This window comes from Camellia sinensis, chromosome 13, assembly GCF_055761805.1.
Source record: "Camellia sinensis isolate YWXY chromosome 13, ASM5576180v1, whole genome shotgun sequence".
NCBI classification, from domain to species: Eukaryota; Viridiplantae; Streptophyta; class Magnoliopsida; order Ericales; family Theaceae; genus Camellia; species Camellia sinensis.
The window spans coordinates 73410950-73430424 of NC_138973.1; the positions used below are offsets into that span (position 1 = coordinate 73410950).

At 36.6% G+C, this 19475-nt stretch overlaps 1 long non-coding RNA gene across 1 annotated transcript; it reads right to left on the bottom strand.

Moving 5' to 3' along the window:
• Positions 1–2139: 2139 nt before the first annotated feature.
• On the bottom strand, positions 2140–2947 carry LOC145805856 (uncharacterized). The gene is made up of 4 exons (XR_014348017.1): positions 2740–2947; positions 2564–2665; positions 2309–2446; positions 2140–2226 (listed from the first exon to the last, which is right to left on the bottom strand). It is a non-coding gene; the product is annotated as an uncharacterized LOC145805856 (long non-coding RNA).
• Positions 2948–19475: the final 16528 nt, after the last annotated feature.

Below are 19475 nucleotides of genomic sequence, written 5' to 3' on the forward strand. Positions count from 1 at the left end.
CAATTCTTTAAGATGCATATATGTGTAAGGTTTTAATATAAATTTTAGACCACAATTGCACTAGCAAAGGCTATAAAGCCATTTTGTTTAGTGTTTTTGCTCATTTTCGAAGCAAATGCACAACAGCAAGTGCATATAGAAAATTGAAGGTCATTATTCGATCGTTTTTTCCCATAAAATATTCTCTTGAAAATGGCCAAACTGTCATTTGGTATCACACACTATATTGTTCTAATTTATAGAAGTAGCTGCCTCTGCCATTCTTGACAGCAGATTTTGCGATGTATCTGAATTTACTCTTGACTGGGAATTTGTTAAATGTGTTTTTATTATCCATATTTTATCTCTTTTACGTTTATTTTAGGTATGGGATACATATAATTGTTTTGTGAAGTGATTGAGATAATATAGCCATGGAAAATTAGAGAAGCCTGAATTGTGATATCTTTTTTGGTTCTTGAATTTGTTAAGGAAAGGAAAAAGATAATTTAAAAAAGAAAAATGAGAAGCAAAAATTTCTTACTGGGGTTTGGTTGGGCTGGGTTTAGGGTTGCAAACGAATTGAAATTTATTATTAATATAAGTATTATTATATATTTTAATAATAATTTTGTATTTTTTTAATTTTAATAAGTAAATTAATTTAAATTTAATTCATTTTTAAGTTCGAGTTTGAACTTGGCTCGTTTATGTAATTGAGCGAGCTCGAGTTCAACAAATATTTGACGAGCTGAGCTTGAGTTCGATTTTTGAAGCTCGACTAAAACTTGCTCAAGCTCGAGTTCGACTAATTCTTAATAAACGAGTTTAAACATTCAAAATTTTGATTCGGTTCGTTTGCAACCTAGTTGGGTTTCAAGGAAGAATGCATAGGAATTTTTCAAAACATTATTTTTCTTGCATGGTTCCTAGAGAAAAATAAATAGACACAAGCTAAAACACTTTGGTATTGTTTTATTTTAATGTTTTGTATTCTCGAAAATAGAAAAAACGAAAACTGACAACATTTTTTTTTTTTTTTGAAGTATACTTTTTATAGTTGTTATTTGAATTTTTCAAAACTGTTTTTGCATAATAGTAAAAATGATTAGTTTTATTTTTGAAATCATGAAAAATAAACGCCGCCAAATGTCCTACCCTAACGGTACTATGACGTCACTATGATATTTAGCGACGCTTTTGAAACGCCGTCATAGATATTTATACATTTTAAAAATCCAACCGCTGGGGCTGGGATATAGGGACGTTTAAAAAACGCCGCCATAGCCTTTTCTTTTCTTTTTAATTGTGCTAAGCTTGACATTTAAATATAGCGATAGATATTTATACCTGTCATAAACGATTATTAAGAACTAATAATTGATGTATATTAAATTAATAAATAAACTAAAGCTTGAAAGCAAAATTCATGTTCAAATTAAAAATAAAAAAAACAATGCATTGCATACCCAAGAATAGAATCAATTCATGTTCAACTTTTAAATACATCAATTAAAATCAAAGTCGTCTTTGTTCGCTCCCACAACCTTATCCACTATCTTTCCTTCTTTCAGGATCACAAAAGTCGTATAGCCTCTACTTCCATTTCAATTCACCCCTAGCTCTGAGTTCTGCACAAGATAGCACACTTGAGAATATAATTTTATAACAAAGGTTGAGTTATAAACCCAAAGTTCACAAGTTTAAGAAATGCGATAGCGTCATTGATTGTACGAACTTATGAAAAATAAAAAAGAATAGAGCATCACCAGTTTTATATTGCGCGATATCAGCAACAATATCAGCTAAATTATGCTTGTATATCACAAGATCAAGTAACAAACGAGCCCTATGCAAATAGTCAAACTACATGCCAAAACTAGTGAGTACGTAAAACATCACACATTATAAAATTAGTCTTCATAAAACATAAAATACTGATAAGTGGACAGTTGGGTATAAATGTAAGTACCTTGATTACACCCGAAGGCAAAGGTTTCCCTTGCATATATTTGATGACGAAAAGACCACAATCATAGCTATAGGAATGAGTGTAGTTGTAACAATAGAGTCAACGAACTTAGAGATTATAACATTAATGCTTATTTAAAAATTAAGAACGATAATGTAGTGTATTACCTGTTGTCTTGGCGTGGCATGTTCCAACCATTGAAATGCAAACGAACTAACATCTTGAACATAATCATCTCCATGCGCATATTGAAGCAACTTATGCAATGATTGTACCTGTTGGTGGTAGGTAGTACGGTACATAGATCAAGAAACAAAAAAGTGGATACAAGTGGTATCATAATGGTTATTCTATTACCAATAATGTAGCTTGATTTTTTCGATCCTCATCGGTGTCAATACATCTGCTAGAGTCGAACAGATAGGCAACCCGTTTTTTCATGTTTACATTCAAGCACAACCAGTGGTTTTCCCCATGGTTGAAGGGCATGTAAATCTAAAAATATAACGTCGAATGTACATGCAAAAAATAAATAAATACATAACATGGATCAAATATTATTGTGCATGGTAAATTTGGAAATTGGGTAATAGTAGTATTTTATCATGTTACCTCCTCACAAGCATGAAGGGGGCCAGTGTATCTGTAAATTCCAAAATAATCTTCTACTATATCTTTCATTGTGTCATCAGAAGGTTGACACAATATCTTTTGCTGCATAATGAATTTTAACATATAAATAACTTGTGCCTAAATAAAAAAAGTCTTTAGGTATGGCTAATACTTACCGATACATGGGTCAGAAAGTACCAAACCTTGTGATCCTTATTTGGAAACTTTTTCCTTTGTTTATTTGTCAATTTCACAACAATGAGATTTATAATCTGCAGTGCAAAATATATGAAATTTATGAATAGGCAAAGAAAAGTAACTTGGATGATGGAATGGTAGCAAATAAAATAGGAGAAGGAGAAAAGTCTTACACATGAGGATATCCACTGATATGGTTTCAAGGACCACAATTCCTTCCACGTTGCAGATTGTGCTTCCACGTAGTGCAGTTTCATCCGTACAAGATATTCCCTAGCACATGGATAACTATGTGAGTTAGAAGGTATAGTACTTTATACATAACAAGTTAAAGGTAGTCAAATTGTACCCTTCTGAAAGAGATTCATCAAATACATATCGTAGAACGAGACTGTCATAGTCATTTAATGGGTCTGGCAAAGGCACGGATGACTTGTAAAGGTATTGAGAAGAATAGTGTATAAAACAAATCAAGCTTGGTTAGTGTATGTTCATGAAGATGGTTAGTGTATGTTAGCGCAAAATAACCACATATACAAGAGATACTATAATAGTTAGTTCCAAACCTTTGGGATTTCAGGAACAACATTACCCCCAAGTTGATCAAGTAAATTATCAAATAGCTGATACAAGTAAAAGAAAAGTAAGAAACAAACACTATTTGTTACATATATATCAAATATGTTTTGAGACACAATCATTTAGTTTACTTCATCGAGATTGTCATGAATATTATTGTCAACGTTGTTGTCAGTTGACGATGGCTTCAACTGTGGTCTTTTCTTCTTTACATCAAATTTCACAAAAGGTGTATGCAACCACTGACTGGCTTTGCAATTCTGGGTCCCTCGAGTCTGAGGACCACGAACAACACTACATGATGATGATATTGTTACAACATTCATTTCGACTGCCTTTGTATCGCTCTTTTTTGCGCGCAATCGCCCCTTTTGTGGAATAGAAAGTTGTGCATTATTTAATGCTTTCCCACCAACCAATTTGGCTCGTTTCTTTGCAACTGCCTTTGCATTTGGTGGTGTGAGGATTGGTTTTGTTTTTCTCAAATGCAAAGTTTCCATTGGTTTTTTGTCATTCATATTCCTTATCTCATCCTCATCTACAAACTTCGGGGAATTGGCTGCAACCTTTTCGATACCACTATCATCGAGACCAACCATTTCAATCTCAATTCGATGCTCCTCATGTAGTTTGTTTGGTGGTGTTTTAACATATCCACCATCAACTAGAATGCGTTGTTCTAACAACTCAAGAATTTGACCAACTTGGTTCTCCATTTTGACCAGTCGCTGCTCCGCAAGTAGTTTGCTTGGTGGTGTTTTAACTTGTTCTCCATCAACTGGCATGTGTTTTTCTAACAGCTCAAGAATTTTTTCAACTTGATTCTCCACTTTGGTTAGACGTTTCTCATCCTCATCTTGCCTTGTGTCCTTCTGGCCTTGGACCAAAAGGGCATGAATTTCAATGACTTGTTTCTCAACTTTAGCCAATTGGGAGTCATCATTCTTGTCAATTCTTCCCTGGCTAAGAGTTACTGCATTGGACTTTTCAACAATGTTAGGCAAAGCCACCTATTCACAGATATACAATAACTTGTTAATATCACAGATGTAATGTAAATTGAGCTATAATTATAAAAAAATCATGTGTTGTAAATATTTACCTCAGCATTTAAATATCCTCCCAAAGCTTTAATTTGATTCAAACCCTGCTTAATTTCTAAATTGCGCCAATAGGATAAGCGAGGAATGGAGTTGGAAGTAGCCACCAACTCCCTTTTGCGAGCAAATTGTTCCAAGTAAAATAACTACATGGGAAAAAAAAATAAAAAAAAAAAAGAAGTCATTTTAATGTGGTTTAGACAATATACAATAAAACATAATAGATGAAATAATTACACATCAAGGGGAAGTACCATTAGAAGAAGCAAACAGCCGCACATAGCAGACCGCTCTTCGACCTTGGCAATAGCAATGCAGTCAACAAGAAAATCAAGGGTGTGCTTTGCCCAATTGAATTGACTGATGGACTCAACATTTTTAACCATTTTAATGAATGATTGGTGTACGCCTGCCTTTGTGGTGGGGCACAAGAGGGCTCCAATGATGTATAAGACAAATTTCCTTTTAAATTCAGTTCCAGCATCTTTTGTTTCAAGCAGATAAGATTTCAAAGACGTGAACGGAACAAATTTATTCTTCACTGCAAGTTCATCACATAGGTTTGTAATTTCATCTACGGACTCTGTTAACTTCACAGGTAGACCATTGGAAGGTAATCCCATCAACTCATGAACATCTTCTATGGTGAGAAGCATTCGAAGACCGTGGACATTCAATGAATGAGTTGAAGGATCAAAGTTCTGAACTAACCAATGACACAAGTCATGATCTATGTGCGTGCACCTAAGGCTTAGGATGCCATGAAACCCCATATCACTCACTTCTTGTTGTTGTGCTTTGTCCAACCTTCTAATAATCTTACAAATTGATGTAAGCTCAATCCGGGTTTGAATTTTTACTTTTGGAGGCTTTTGTTGGACCACAATTTTTAATTGGACATATTGTTCAGATTGCAGCTTTTCCATTTGTATATACTTATTTTTTTCTTCTTCAGGAAGTTGATTCCATTTGTCCCCAATATCCTACATTACATGCATAAAATCATATGAACAATTACATACAAGCTTACAAGTACAAAAGGAATACTACAAACAACAAGAATACGTTGCACTTACCTTCACGTCTACTTTCATTTGGGTTTTTTTTAACTCCATTGATTGTTCTTGGCTATAAACATATGAAAATGAATATAAGAATTCGTATAATGGAAAATATATAACTACATACAAATAGATATTAACGAAATACCAAAAGAAAATGAATGGAGTGATTGGGCGCTTTGGAGGATCAGTCGGCTTATCCATTAGGCTTCAATCAGAATTCCTTGTAAAAAAAGACAAGAAAAATAAACTCATAATATCTTTGATTAGGAAAAAAAGCAAACAAACAAAAATCTTAAAGGTTATAGTACATTCATCAAATGCACGACATGCACACATGAATGGATTTGTTTTATAATAATGTAGTTAACAAAGACTATGTTTCCAATGTAAAAAGGAAAGACACTAAAAAAAATTCTAATCATAAACAAAAAATGATACCCCAGTAGCTTAGGTCACATTACCATAAAAAATAGATTAAAGAAGTTAATTTTTTTGGACAAAATTTGTAATTTGGTAAGGAAATTTTTTTGTCGCAAAAAGGAGCCAAATATTTTGGCACCATACGAATTGATAATAAAAACGACATTGTTTTTTATTTTATTTTTGGGACTATTGTAGAAAAAAATAAAAAACGATGTCATGGTTATGTATAGCTCCTTTGCTCCTTCAAGTCTCACTTTAGGTGTACAGTCAGAAGGTTGAATATCTTTATTAACTAGTTTTACTTGCTTTGGTTTTAGCTATGTTGTGGTTCACTTTCCCATATTTTATCTTGCTAATTTTTTTTTTATTCTCTGCATGGGTTTGGGGATGGCTTGAACCACATAAAGCACTTGAAAATTATAAATGTTTAGGGAAGCAATTTGTTTTTTAGAATACAAAATACAAGAAATTAGAAAATGGGAGAATGATTTGATACAGTTGTATTCAGTAATATACATACACTAACTAAAGATTTGATGCACTAAGGACCCTTGCATACTGCTATACCCACTGCCACTCACAATTGAATCTTGGGTTGTGAATAGAGCTTCTCTTGTATTAATGCTATGCTTATTATTTGATTTTATTATTTATATTTATTCTGTCATTGATACTTTAGATTCATAATAAATAATACTAATATATGAGCACTACTACAAAATTGGTTAAAGGTCACAATTTTTAACTTTGACCTTATACTTTTAGTCTTAGTTTTTTTTTTAATACAAAAACTGTGATGAATGGGGGTGTGACTGTACAAGTTATATCATAAATATTTTGCTTTTTAATTTGGCCATCACGCATACCATATAATTTAAATATATTGAAGCATAGAGGACCTTGTAGGAAAAAATATGTACCTGTCGAAGAAGTAGTTCAGCAACAACACAACTAGCAAACCAGAAGTCAATAGCTGTAGTGTACTCCGTCGATCGAAATATAAGCACAGATGTAAGAGGTATTGGCCTCTCCTTTTACCTGCCAAAAATAAGGAATGAAGCATTTCAACCAAAACACAAAACTAAGGGAGAGGGGAAAAAATTAAAAGACATAAACCAACATGTCAAAACTTTAAAAATTCCAAAATGAAGTTGTTATTTGTAAAAGAGTTAATGAGGTGGTGGGAAAATAGCATATATGAAAGGGTATCATTAGTGATGAAAAAATGTAAAATAATTACAATTACACATGAGGGTTTATAGAACTCTAATAAGTATATAGCATATTAATTAGGATACATGTTAGAGTGTAAATCCTTTGGAAATTAGGCCAAATGTTATAATTTGCATATGGTACACATCTCAAAAGGGGTGTAGTAGCATGACCATACATACCACACATAAACCCATATAAACTCTAGTTTGGAATGAATCAATAAATCAAAGACCCCAGAAACAGAAGAACAATAATTTTTTAAAGGCATTTTTCTGTTTCATGTATCTTCATGCTTTTGTAGAAAAAGCAATAAACAACAAAGAAGGGGGGGAAGAAAAGAAAAAGAAAAATAAGAAGTAAATTAATAATTTAGTGTCTTTGAAGTTTGAGGGTTTTGAGTGAAAATAGGTTTTTCTCGAATCAAGTAATTTTGATATTTTTTTTATTATTTAATGGAAAATCAAGATGTGTGTATTTGCTAGTTCAATATGTGGTCAGATGTGTTATTTGACATGAATGTTGGAGGTAATCCTATCATCACTCTATTTCAATCCAGATGATTTTTTATTTTTTATATTTTCTTTATTAATTTGCTTGTGTTTATCATTGCTTGTGTTTATCATTGTTACTTACCTTCTATTGAAGCCCAAAAAAAAAAAAAAAAAAAAAAAAGAAGAAGAAGAAGAAGAAGAAAGAAAGAAAGAAAGAAAAAGAAAAAGAAGCCAAGGATGGTTGCTAATCCTGCTAGGAAGAGTGGGAGTAACTAAGTTGGAAGTGGGAGGGGTTTATTGAAGCTCATTATCTTTTGTTGTGCTTTTTGTTGCTCTTTCGTCCCTTATGGTCACCTCGGAGGATTAAGCTATCTCTCTCTCTCTCTCTACTTGGGTGATAAAAAAAAAATAAATTAGACCATGTAATGCCAAAGGGATGGCAATGAGGGGAAGTAATGAAGGCGGTGGTGGTGGAGGTGGCAATGATGGGTTGACTAGGGATTTCTTACGTCTTAGAACAATCTCTCCTAGGGGGTTTCCAAACATGGCTGGGCTTGATCATATGATAGTAGTTATGACTAATATGGTATTGGTTATAATATAAAATCATATAAGTTCATAACTAAATGTATGGTACATCTAAATGTACCATAGCATCTATCTTTTTGACTATAAAGCAATCCCAAAATATTTTCCAACGTGTACTTTAAAGTTTACATTAGCAGAAAAAACAAATGAAATATAATAAACTAAAATATAAGAAGAGAGGGGTTTTGGTATCATAAAATGTAAAAGAAAATGGGTCATATTGCTCATACAAACGAGTTGTAACATGACTAATTTGAAAGGGGAAAAAAAACATTATTTAATTGGGTGCCTAATTGTTAAAGAAAGCAACTTTAGAAGTATCTTAAATTCTAATAATATAATCTAAACAAATCTACCCTTATCGTACCATGTTTCTGATCCCTTTCCACGTACAAGTAGATTAGTGGTTTGCTAATTTTTTTGACGGATTTTGTTGTTTGTTGTTGAAGTTTTAGTAGATTTTCTTGTTTGGTCCTTTGTGGGTTTTTTTTTATTGTTCTATATGATATTAACATTTATTTTAATGTAATTGCTTTATAACTTTTCTCAATATATATATATATATATATATAAATTCAAGAGAACAAAATAAAAAAAAACTCATGTATAAATAAAATAGAAAAAATCAATCAACCCAAAGCCTCTTAATTCAGCCCCCAAAATTATAAATACAATCAATCGTGCAATTACTACTTTTTTTCATCTACTAGCAACTACATGATTGCATCATCACCAATCAATTCAAATCTCACATCTTTTACCTTCATGGCAATACCAATGAATGACCCACCTTGAGAAAGTGATCAGTCCAAAGACAGAACTGAAACCTCCTCAAACCACCAGTCAAGAGGGACTTGCTGCTAGCTTCTGCTGGGGCTTGAGTCCATTTCATTCCATTACATTTGGGCTGGAAAACTTTTGGTGCATCAGCCAATTTAATTATCTACTAGGCTTGTTAACTCACCCCTTCCTTTTCAGGAAATAAACGAGGGGGCCGCATTGAGCTACGTTGGGAGGTGGAGTCCTCCTTACACTCACTAGTTGTAATTGGTTATAATTGTAATAATGTGATGAAATTTTGTAATAATGGCATTGCAAAAGGGGAAGGAGAGGTTGGGTTATCTGAGGGATAGAAGTCGCTGCGCTGCAAGAAGGGAAAAAATGGTGGGTCAACATTGGGAAGAAGGAAACAGGGTAATTGTAATGGTACCGAGCGAAGATGGAAGTGGTGGTGGCGGATGGGTCAATAACCATGTTCCCCTTTCACCTATTCTCTTAATATAGCTCCCTCATTGCCTGTTTGCCCATCAAAAATCACGCTTCTGCTTGTTAATGTTTCAGAATTACTTGTAAAAAATAGCTTCAGAATTAGGGAAATGGATTCAATCATGGATTATATAGGGTCTAGAAGCCAGCAACTTTAAATGGATACAAAATGAGTTCAAACTGTGATATGTTTAGATTAATGTACAATATTGTTTGCAAAAGCAGACTTGGAAAAGTCGATCTATAAAGTATCCTCTGGTAGATGATAACCAGCAAATTGGCTGTAGTTTACTTTTTTGAAATAACAAAATTGTTCTTCAACTTTTCTATTGCTGATCATCATGACATTAATATGTGGTAGTCTAGATGTAGGACAGCTAATGATAGCAGTGAAACCGCAAGAACCAGGAGCAGGAAACGGAAAAGATCACGTAAGCAAGGCAAAAAGATGTAAGTGACAAATGATTAACAGTTCTTGGCATGTCGAAAGAGCATTAATTAAATGGTGGTTTTCTTATTAGCTGATAGCTAAGTGAGTGCATTAAGTTTACAGACAAATTGTAGGATAAGCTGAGTCAATGGCAAGTTGGCTTTTTTTAGGTAGGGAACATTCCTACTTTTCCTAAATGCTGACTAGATTTTATTTTTCTTTTTGGTTTCCTCTGGGAAGTTTATAGTTTCGACAATTATATACCTTCATGGAAATGTTTAAAGATAGAATTGATGTCTCTTTGTTTATTGTGTCTGTGGTTAGTGTATTTCCCTTTCTGCTGAGTTGGTTTGAACACAAGAAAAAATAACTATTAAAGAAGAAGAGTTAGGGGAAGGAAATTACCTTTCTGTTCTGAATATATATTTCTGAGTCGCTGTTTCACCAAGTTTGTGATGAAATATAGGAAATTCCAAGTATTTTTTTAGTAACATGATATTCAGAAAACATAAGCCAAACCCAGAAATTATGCTTATCAAAAGAAGAAGATAAGTTATTGATTGATAATCTCAGACTAACATAACATCTTAAATAACATGTGTATGTAAATATAGAAATTTGTATATCTATTGATATTCATCTATCAAGAACTGAAAATATATATATATATATATATATATAATTAATGAAAGTGAAAACACTCAGGAACAAGAAATCAAGAATTCTGCAGAAAACTACAAGAAGTAGAGTCATGAATATTCAAAGGGAAAAAATTCAGTAAATGTATGATAGATTGATTCCAGAATTTACAGAGCTTGTAAAATTCCCAAACCCATAAATTATTCAGTGATAATCTCATACTAACAATGTATATGTAGAGAATTGTATATATATATGAATTGAAATTCACCCATCAAGAACTTTCAAAAATAAGGAAATAGAAAAATATTCAAGAACAAGAAATCAAGAATTCTGCAGCAAACATCAGAAATCAAGAACAGAGATGCTAAGAAAATTATTCAATAATTGAATTCGGTAATACAGAGGTGCCAAGAAACATATGTACCGAAAACTCTGTTCGAACAGGCTATCATCTCAGGCGGTTCAGCTGGTGGTTTAACATCCATATCAGATATTCAATAAGGGTTAGGGTTTTCAAATCAAAAGCCCTAATGTAAATGAAGTTTAGAGTTAGAAACAAACCTGAGCTACAGTAAATATCTCTTGGAAATATTCGATTAGAATGGAAGAAACTCTAGTTCTTCACGTCATGACAGTGAGAGGTTATGAAGAAAGATGTCTACACCGAGAGAATGGTGGCCCCAACGCCGACGGGGCTGGTGGTCTTCGGCAATGGCTGAAGCTTCGGCTATGGTGGAAGAGAGGAGGGAGGAGAAGAGAAGAGCAAGAGCACGAGCCAGAGAGAACTGGGTGATGCTATGGACAACTCTGACTGTTGGACTACTCTGATCTTTTGCTCTGTTTGGTAACCGGTTACACAGGTTGCCTGATTTGAGAGTCAAATTATTTAAATATCTTAGTTATGACCTGGTTATGAAGTAATATGGTATAAGTAAATAATTGAATATAACTAAGTTATGACTTAATATGATAGTAGTTATGACTAATATGATATTTGTTATGATATAAATCATATAAGTTCATAACTAAATGTATGGTACATCTAAATGTACCATAGCATCACCCAATCTTATGATGTGGTGAAATTGCAATGATGATTGGAATGGAATGAAATTTGCAATAAAATGGCCAAAATACCCCTTTCTCATGATGTGAAATTGCTGGGTTTCGAGGCTACACTCTTAGGTTATGTTTGGTTCATTAGAATGGTTCTAGATGGGAATGGAATGATGGTTAGAATAGATTTGAAATAGAATGAGATATGAATAGTCATTCCTAAATTGCAATGATGATTGGAATGGAATGAAATTTGCAATAAAATGGCCAAAATACCCCATTCTCATGATGTGAAATTGCTGGGTTTCGAGGCTACACTCTTAGGTTATGTTTGGTTCATTAGAATGGTTCTAGATGGGAATGGAATGATGGTTAGAATAGATTTGAAATGGAATGAGATATGAATAGTCATTCCTATTCTTGTGTTTGGAAATAACATAGGAATCAATGTAAGAATAGAATTGCCATTCCAATTCCTATGTAATGATGATTGGAATGAAATGAAATTTGTAGTAAATTCGCCAAAATACCCCAATCATGATTTTTTATACATATTTTTTTTAAAAAAAAATTAAGAAATTTTGGACAAAAAGACCTGTATTTTCAAGCTACGCAACACATGATTTGCACCTATTTTGATAAATTATCATTAAGTAACCAAAAAGTAACAAACTTAAACATCACATACATTATCAAAATTCAAGTAGTAATCACCCAACAATTCAAAATTAATAACATGCACAAAATAGCATCATCCAAGTAAGAAGATCGAATCCATCAAAAAAAAAAAAAAAAGAAAGTAACAAGATCCAACACATTAGCTAGTATCAACTAAGAAATAAACAGGAATATAGCAAAGTAATAATAATGGACATCAGAGATCTCCATTAAGTAAAGCATTCACAAATTATTCTTTCGCATCATCTTCCAAGGTGAAGAAGCAAGCAGTAACCTCATGATCACGTGCTATAGCAAGCATGGCTCCGTAGCGCTCAACCCTCTATAGATTGGAAAGCCTGCAAAGCTCCTCGTTGATTTTGTCCCTCTTCAAAGCTATATCCAAATCCACACCTAGTGCTCTACTGAATTTATTTGTTGCTTCTTCAATCTTGGTGCCAATAATCATAGCTGCTTCACGAAAGGCATCCGAACTTTCACTACTATTCTTCCTCTCATTTCCTTTATTACTGTTTCTGTCATGCCCCACTTTTTATTACTCGAAGTCATTACCAAATTCATTAACTTAATTCAATTTCAAGGATAACATGCGGAAATAAACTTATACATTCAATCCGTAGAAGTGATTAACAATACTCTCATTCGTATGCAAAGTAAATATTACATGAACATACTTAATAAATTGCCCTTGGGCTTACATCACTTAAGGTACAAGAAGAAGGGTGTAACCCTTTTACAACAATGGCATTCCGCCAACATAACTGAGGCCCCATGGCCAGTAAATAAATAGATCCAAATCTTGCAGCACATTCAGCTCAACACCTGAAAAAGATTTCAACAACGTGGGATGAACATATAGTCCAGTAGGGAACTCAACATGATCCTCAACAATAACAACTTACAGATAGCTATGATCATGAACACTCATTCTCATACTAGAATAGTAATGTGACAGTTTATACAAAATTATATATGTATGAACTTTTCTCGAAAACAACCGTTTCATTCAACACTACAAGTGGTTTGTCTTTCCTTTTTCCTTTCATTAACCCCCGTTCCCAATCTGTCATAACATTAACAAATACTTAGGAAGTAATCACACTAAGCCCGATACTCTTTTCCATTTCCTATACATACTCAGATGTACCTTTTCAAACATGTTTATCTTTAAAACATTCGTTCCCCTCCACACTTTCCAAAAGACAAAACACCTTTTGGTTCATTTCCATTACTATCATAACTATGTATGCATATCTTTGTAAAAATATAAATTTACAACCCACCAACATGTATACAATCAACCAATGGAGTAACTCGGTCCTCCGAACTGTAACCAATCAAATCCATGATATTTCCAGTTACAACGAAACAACAACAATCCCATTTCGCTCTACTAGCTATGTGCGCAGTAAGCCAACAATACACCCCACTCAACAACATTAACAACAAGCCAGTTTACTAGGCGCTAGCTGGAGGGGTATGGTAACTTCGATTATTAGCGCAGCAAGCCAGTTTACCAGGCGCTAGCTGGAGGGGTATGGTACCTTCGATTATTAGCGCAGTCAGTTCTCCAGGCGCTAACTGGAAGGGTATGATACCTTCGATTCTCAGCGCGGGGCACAACACCAACAATCACAGCACACCAAGGCATAACCAACATGTATAATGCATATACATAAACTATCAAGACACCAGCAATGTGTTAAAGCATAAGAACACATGACTACCTCTTCCCAAGCAAGCATACATATCTAATGTATCTCAACAATTCATCACATACGATGTTCCATTAACAATGGTATAATGCATACACGACAATTCAATTCCCATATTTATTTTCTATGACTCACATAGAGTTAAAGTTTCGTTCTTCACTTTCAAAATCAACTTTCATAATTTTCCAAATCAATATGTTCCACCACTTATTCCAAAAACACTTTTCTCATTTTCCCAAAATCAATTCCATTCCTTCCATAACCTTCCAAACTAACTATGCAAATTAAATCATAATCATTAAGTTAGGATTTTTCTATATTTCAACCACAACATGCTATTTCATGCCACAAATAGTCCAATGAACACCCAAAGACAATAAATCCATTTTTAATTATAGCGATCCCGGGTTTACCCTTGTTGTACAGTGATCCGGACATGTGTCCGTGGATGTTGGTAGTTGTTTATTATCTAGTTTGCATCCTTTGTACTTTGTATATTGAGTTATGGGATGTGTTGGGCAGGTTTGTTACAGGTTGGTTGTGTTTGGGAGCCTAGTGTTGCTGCCCAGATTTTTGGTCCTTCGCTCGAGCGAGGAGTTTGTCGCTCGAGCGAGAGTTGTGTTGCGTCTGGTTCTGGACCTGAGAGTTCCATTTCTTGGCTCGAGCGAGCTTCCTTCGCTCGAGCGGTCTGGATTTTTCTTCGCTCGATCAAGAACTTCTTGGCTCGAGCGAGAGTTTTCTGTGTCTGGTCGCTCGAGCGACCAAGTCTTCGCTCGAGCGAGCGTGTTTTATATCAGCGGACAGCAGCGTCTTAAACATCACTTTTTCAGTCCCTTTCTTTGATTAAACCCTAAATCCGACACCCTCTCTCTCTAAACTTGCACTCTCTCTAAGATTTGATCTCCCTAGGGTGTGAATCTAGCCTAGGGCCTTTGTTAAAAAGATAGAGGGCGTTGAGAGCTTCGATTTAATCTGAAAAAGTTTGGATTTGGAGCAAGTTGATCTTGGAGTCTTCATCTCCTTTTGGGCTTAAACTTCGAGGTAGGGATATCCTACTCCTCTCTATGGGTTTTGTCTTTAAATTTTGGTATTTTGAGATGTTGGGCTTGGTTTGGTAATTTTGTGAAAGTTTGGGGCTTTTGTGTAATTTTACAAAAGTTGGGGTTTTATTCATAATAAACCTAGATGCATGTTTGGCAGGGAAAAATGGAATAGATGTTAATTCATTGATGGAAATGGGACCTAAGGGTTGAAATGGTAATTATGGAAAATGGCCTAATTACATTGTTTAATTAATTGGGATAATTAATTGGTGAGAAATGAGGAAATGAAATGTTGATTGAATATCCATTTGTGCATTTATTTTCTGTTTTAGAAATAACTGCTTTGGGCTATCGGTGGAGGATAGTCGAGATTGTTGTAGACAATTCATGATGATTAGGTAAACGGAAACTAATCAATGGAATGTGTCATGGAACTTGACGGTTGATAGAATACATTAATAGTATGTATTGTGTGATTGTATATAGAACCAATGTGTTTATATACGTTATGTGTAGAGGAGGAGATAGGGGATGTACTCCGCGGTTTAGGGGAAGATAGGGGATGTACCTCTAAACCGGATAAGTGTTGGGAGAAGATAGGGGATGAACTCCGTAGACACAGCTCATATGCTTGTCTAGAGAAGTGAAGATAGAGCTCATATGCTTATCTTTGTGAAGTGTGGATACAGCTTATATGCTTATCTGTGAATGTGGGATATTGTTGTTATACATATCTGTTGAGAATGTGGATGTAGCTTTTATGCTTATCTGAATGTGAGATATAGTTTTTATACATATCTGTGGAAATGATGATAGAGCTAGCATGCTTATCTGTTGAAAAAGGGAAAATGAAAGGTAACTTAGACTCATAAGTTGTAAGACATAAATATGTGATTTATGTGATTGTATCAGTGTTGACCATCTATCAATTGCTAATATTTTAGTCATTGTCCATGGTTGGTTTAGTGTATTTCTACTGGGCTGTGGCTCACCCTATATGGGAATATCATTTTCAGGTGCAGGAAGCATGCCACCTCCAAGGACATAGCTGGGAGGCTAGTGGCGGACATACTTTTGTCCCTTAACTTTTGATGTATTACATGTAACTTCAAGCCTAGGGCTTAATGTGTAAACGAGTTAGTACTCTTTTGTTGTAACCAAGTGTTAAATTGGAAAGCTGTAAGCCCGTAGGGCATTTTGTTATGATGTTAACATGTAATACTTATGTAATGGAACTCTAATGAATAAAAGAATGTGGTTAGTTTATATGTAAATGTATGTCTTATCTGATGGGTTTATTGTTGTTATTTTGAGGGCGTTACAACTTGGTATCAGAGCGTACCGGGTTCGAATACTTTGGGTACGTGGGAAGTGATTAGTATCACAATGGGTTTGTCTCGCTTGATAGAGACTTAGATGTAGTATCATATGCTATGTGCTTAATTGATAACATGCTTATGTGATTATGTGGGTAAGGGATTTAATTTCTGGGATGTTGATTGGATCCTTGAGTTTCTGGGAGTCTTGTTGGAAAAGCACTTGATCAATGCTGTTTCTAACCGGAACTCTAGTAACGTCTCGGGACTATCATTATCCGGAAATGAAATTCGTAAGTGCTTATGTGTTTATGTGCTTATGTGGAGTGAATTACAGTTGTCCATGTATTAGGACGTGAGTGTTTAGTTTCGGCACATTTGTGAATGTGCTAACGTTCTGTGTTGCCCTTATTAGGATGTCAGGACGAGGAAGAGGTGCTAGGCGTGGTAGACCTGCGAGGCAGGAAGTACCGTTACCGGGTGAGATTCCGGTAGTGCAGGAGGGAGTTGGGCAGGCCACTGTGGCCGAGCCAGTAGGTCAGCAGGCTATGGGTGCCTTGGCCAGAGAGATAGCAGGAGCTTTGGGTATTCTTAGAGCTGGGAATCAGGCAGCTGAGACCGGGCCTTCTTTCTTGAAGAGGGAGTTCTTCCGGTCTAATCCGGATGAGTTTATCGGGGATCCGAAGGAGCCACTGAAGGCTGATGAGTGGTTAGAACAGATGAGTAAGACGTTCGAGATGCTTGGCATTGAGGACGGAGCACTGAAAGTGACCTTGGCATCCTTTCAGCTGAAGGGAGATGCGGGTCAATGGTGGAAGTACGAGAAGGCTCGTGTGGGCAGTACTTGGGAGGCGTTTATAAATGCTTTTCAGGAGAGGTTTTTGTCTGAAGCAGCTAGGGAGAAGCTGAGGGATCAGTTTAGCCGGCTTAAACAGCAGGGCTTGTCAGTGGCCGAGTTTGAGGCTACTTTTACCAGTCTGTCCAGGTTTGCACCAGAACTGGTGGCGTCTGAGGAACGCCGTTGCTATGAGTTTGAGCGGAAGTTGAGGCGGGGCCTCAAGTTGAGAGTTGGTGGGTCTTACATTCGAGAGTATAGACACCTGGTAGATGCTGCTGCTCATATGGAGATTATGATGCAGGAGGAGGAGGAAGAACAGAGGGGCTCCAAGAGGAGCCAGGATAGTCAGAGTGATGGCAGGAGACAGAAAGGTTATAACCCTCAGCAGTCTCAGGGTGCAGTCTCTAGATCGACCTTTCCAGTGCCGAGTGTAGGCTCGGGGAGAGGCAGTCAGGGGGAATTCACTTGTTACAAGTGTGGCCAGCTGGGTCACAAGGTTTCAGTTTGCCCGCAGAAGGGTGGGGGTCAGAAAGCTGCTTCTTCTTCAGCTAGACCGCAGAGTCAGAGTTTTGGGAGGGGGCAGCTCTTGAGTTGTTATCAGTGTGGACAACCTGGGCACATGAAGAGGTTTTGCCCACAGTTGAGTGTCACTTCGGGAGCGTCTGGTTCTAGACAGACGCAGGGTTTTCAGCCAGCTCAGTCTGTGCAGGCCTCGAGGGCCAATCCGGGAGTTTCGTCATCCCAGTCTGTGCAGCAGTCTTTTGCTCCGAGAGGTGAGCAGGTAGACCAGGGGCCTACGGGGCGCGTGTATGCTGTTACCGCGCAGGATTTAGTACCGGCTCCATCAGTAGTGAGAGGTACTTTTCTGTTTTGCAACTCAGTTGCTAGTGTGTTGATAGACACGGGTGCATCTCATTCTTTTGTATCTGCTGCATTTGCATCGGTTTTGGAATTGGAGTTAGCACAGTTAGCATCTCCTATTTGTGTGGTATCGCCTTTGGGTGGTGAGTTGATCCTGAAACAGGGTGTTAGAGGATGTGATATAGAGGTCGCTGACTATAGGCTTCCTTTTCCGTTTGTTGTCATGCCCATGAAGGGTTTTGATGTTATTTTGGGTATGGACTGGTTATCGTCATACCGGGCTGTTATTGATTGCTACCGCCAGAGGGTCACGTTATGTACCTTGAGCGGGGAGTGGTTCCATTTTTTGGGAGACCGGGTTGGTAGTGTTTTGCCACCGGGGTATGATTCGCGAGGGCGAAGTGAGCTTAGTAGTCTACTTGCTAGCTTTGAGAGTGGTGAGAGTGGTGAGACCCAGCATGTATTGTCGAGGGTGGTTTGTGAGTATTCGGATGTTTTTCCCGAAGATCTTGTTAGTTTGCCACCTCACCGAGAGATAGAGTTCTCTATTGATTTAGTGCCCGGCACGGCGCCGATTTCTATGGCACCTTACCGTTTTGCTCCAGCAGAGTTGGTGGAGTTGAAAGTTCAGCTCCAGGAATTGCTAGATAAGGGTTTTGTTCGCCCTAGTGTTTCACCGTGGGGAGCACCGGCACTCTTTGTTAAAAAGAAAGATGGTCCCTTGAGATTGTGTATTGACTATCGGAAGTTGAATCGGGCTACAGTTAAGAATAAGTATCATATGCCCCGTATAGATGATTTGTTTGACCAGTTGAAGGGTTCCCGTTGTTTCTCTAAGGTAGACTTGAGATCGGGTTACCACCAGTTGAGGGTCAAGGAAGAGGATATTCCGAAAACGGCATTCCGTACGCGGTATGGCCATTATGAGTTTCTGGTGATGCCATTTGGGCTTACCAATGCACCGGCAGTCTTTATGGACTTGATGAACTGGGTTTTCCGGGAGTTCTTAGACCGATTTTTGGTCGTCTTCGTGGACGACATTCTTATCTATTCGCCTTCTGAGGAGGAGCACGAGGCACACTTGAGAGTGGTGCTTGAGTTGCTTAGAGCCCATAAGCTGTATGCCAAGTTTGGGAAGTGTGAGTTCTGGCTGAGGGAAGTCAAATTCTTAGGCCACGTGGTATCCGGGGAAGGGGTGTCTGCTGATACATCCAAGGTTAAGGCAGTGCAAGATTGGGCACAGCCTAAGAGTGTGTTTGAGATCCGCAGTTTTCTGGGATTAGCTGGGTATTACCGTCGGTTTGTGAAAGATTTCTCCAGGTTAGCGTCACCGTTGACTAGACTGACTCGGAAGGGAGTCAAGTTTGTGTGGAGTGAGACTTGTGAAAAGTCGTTCCAAGAATTGAAAG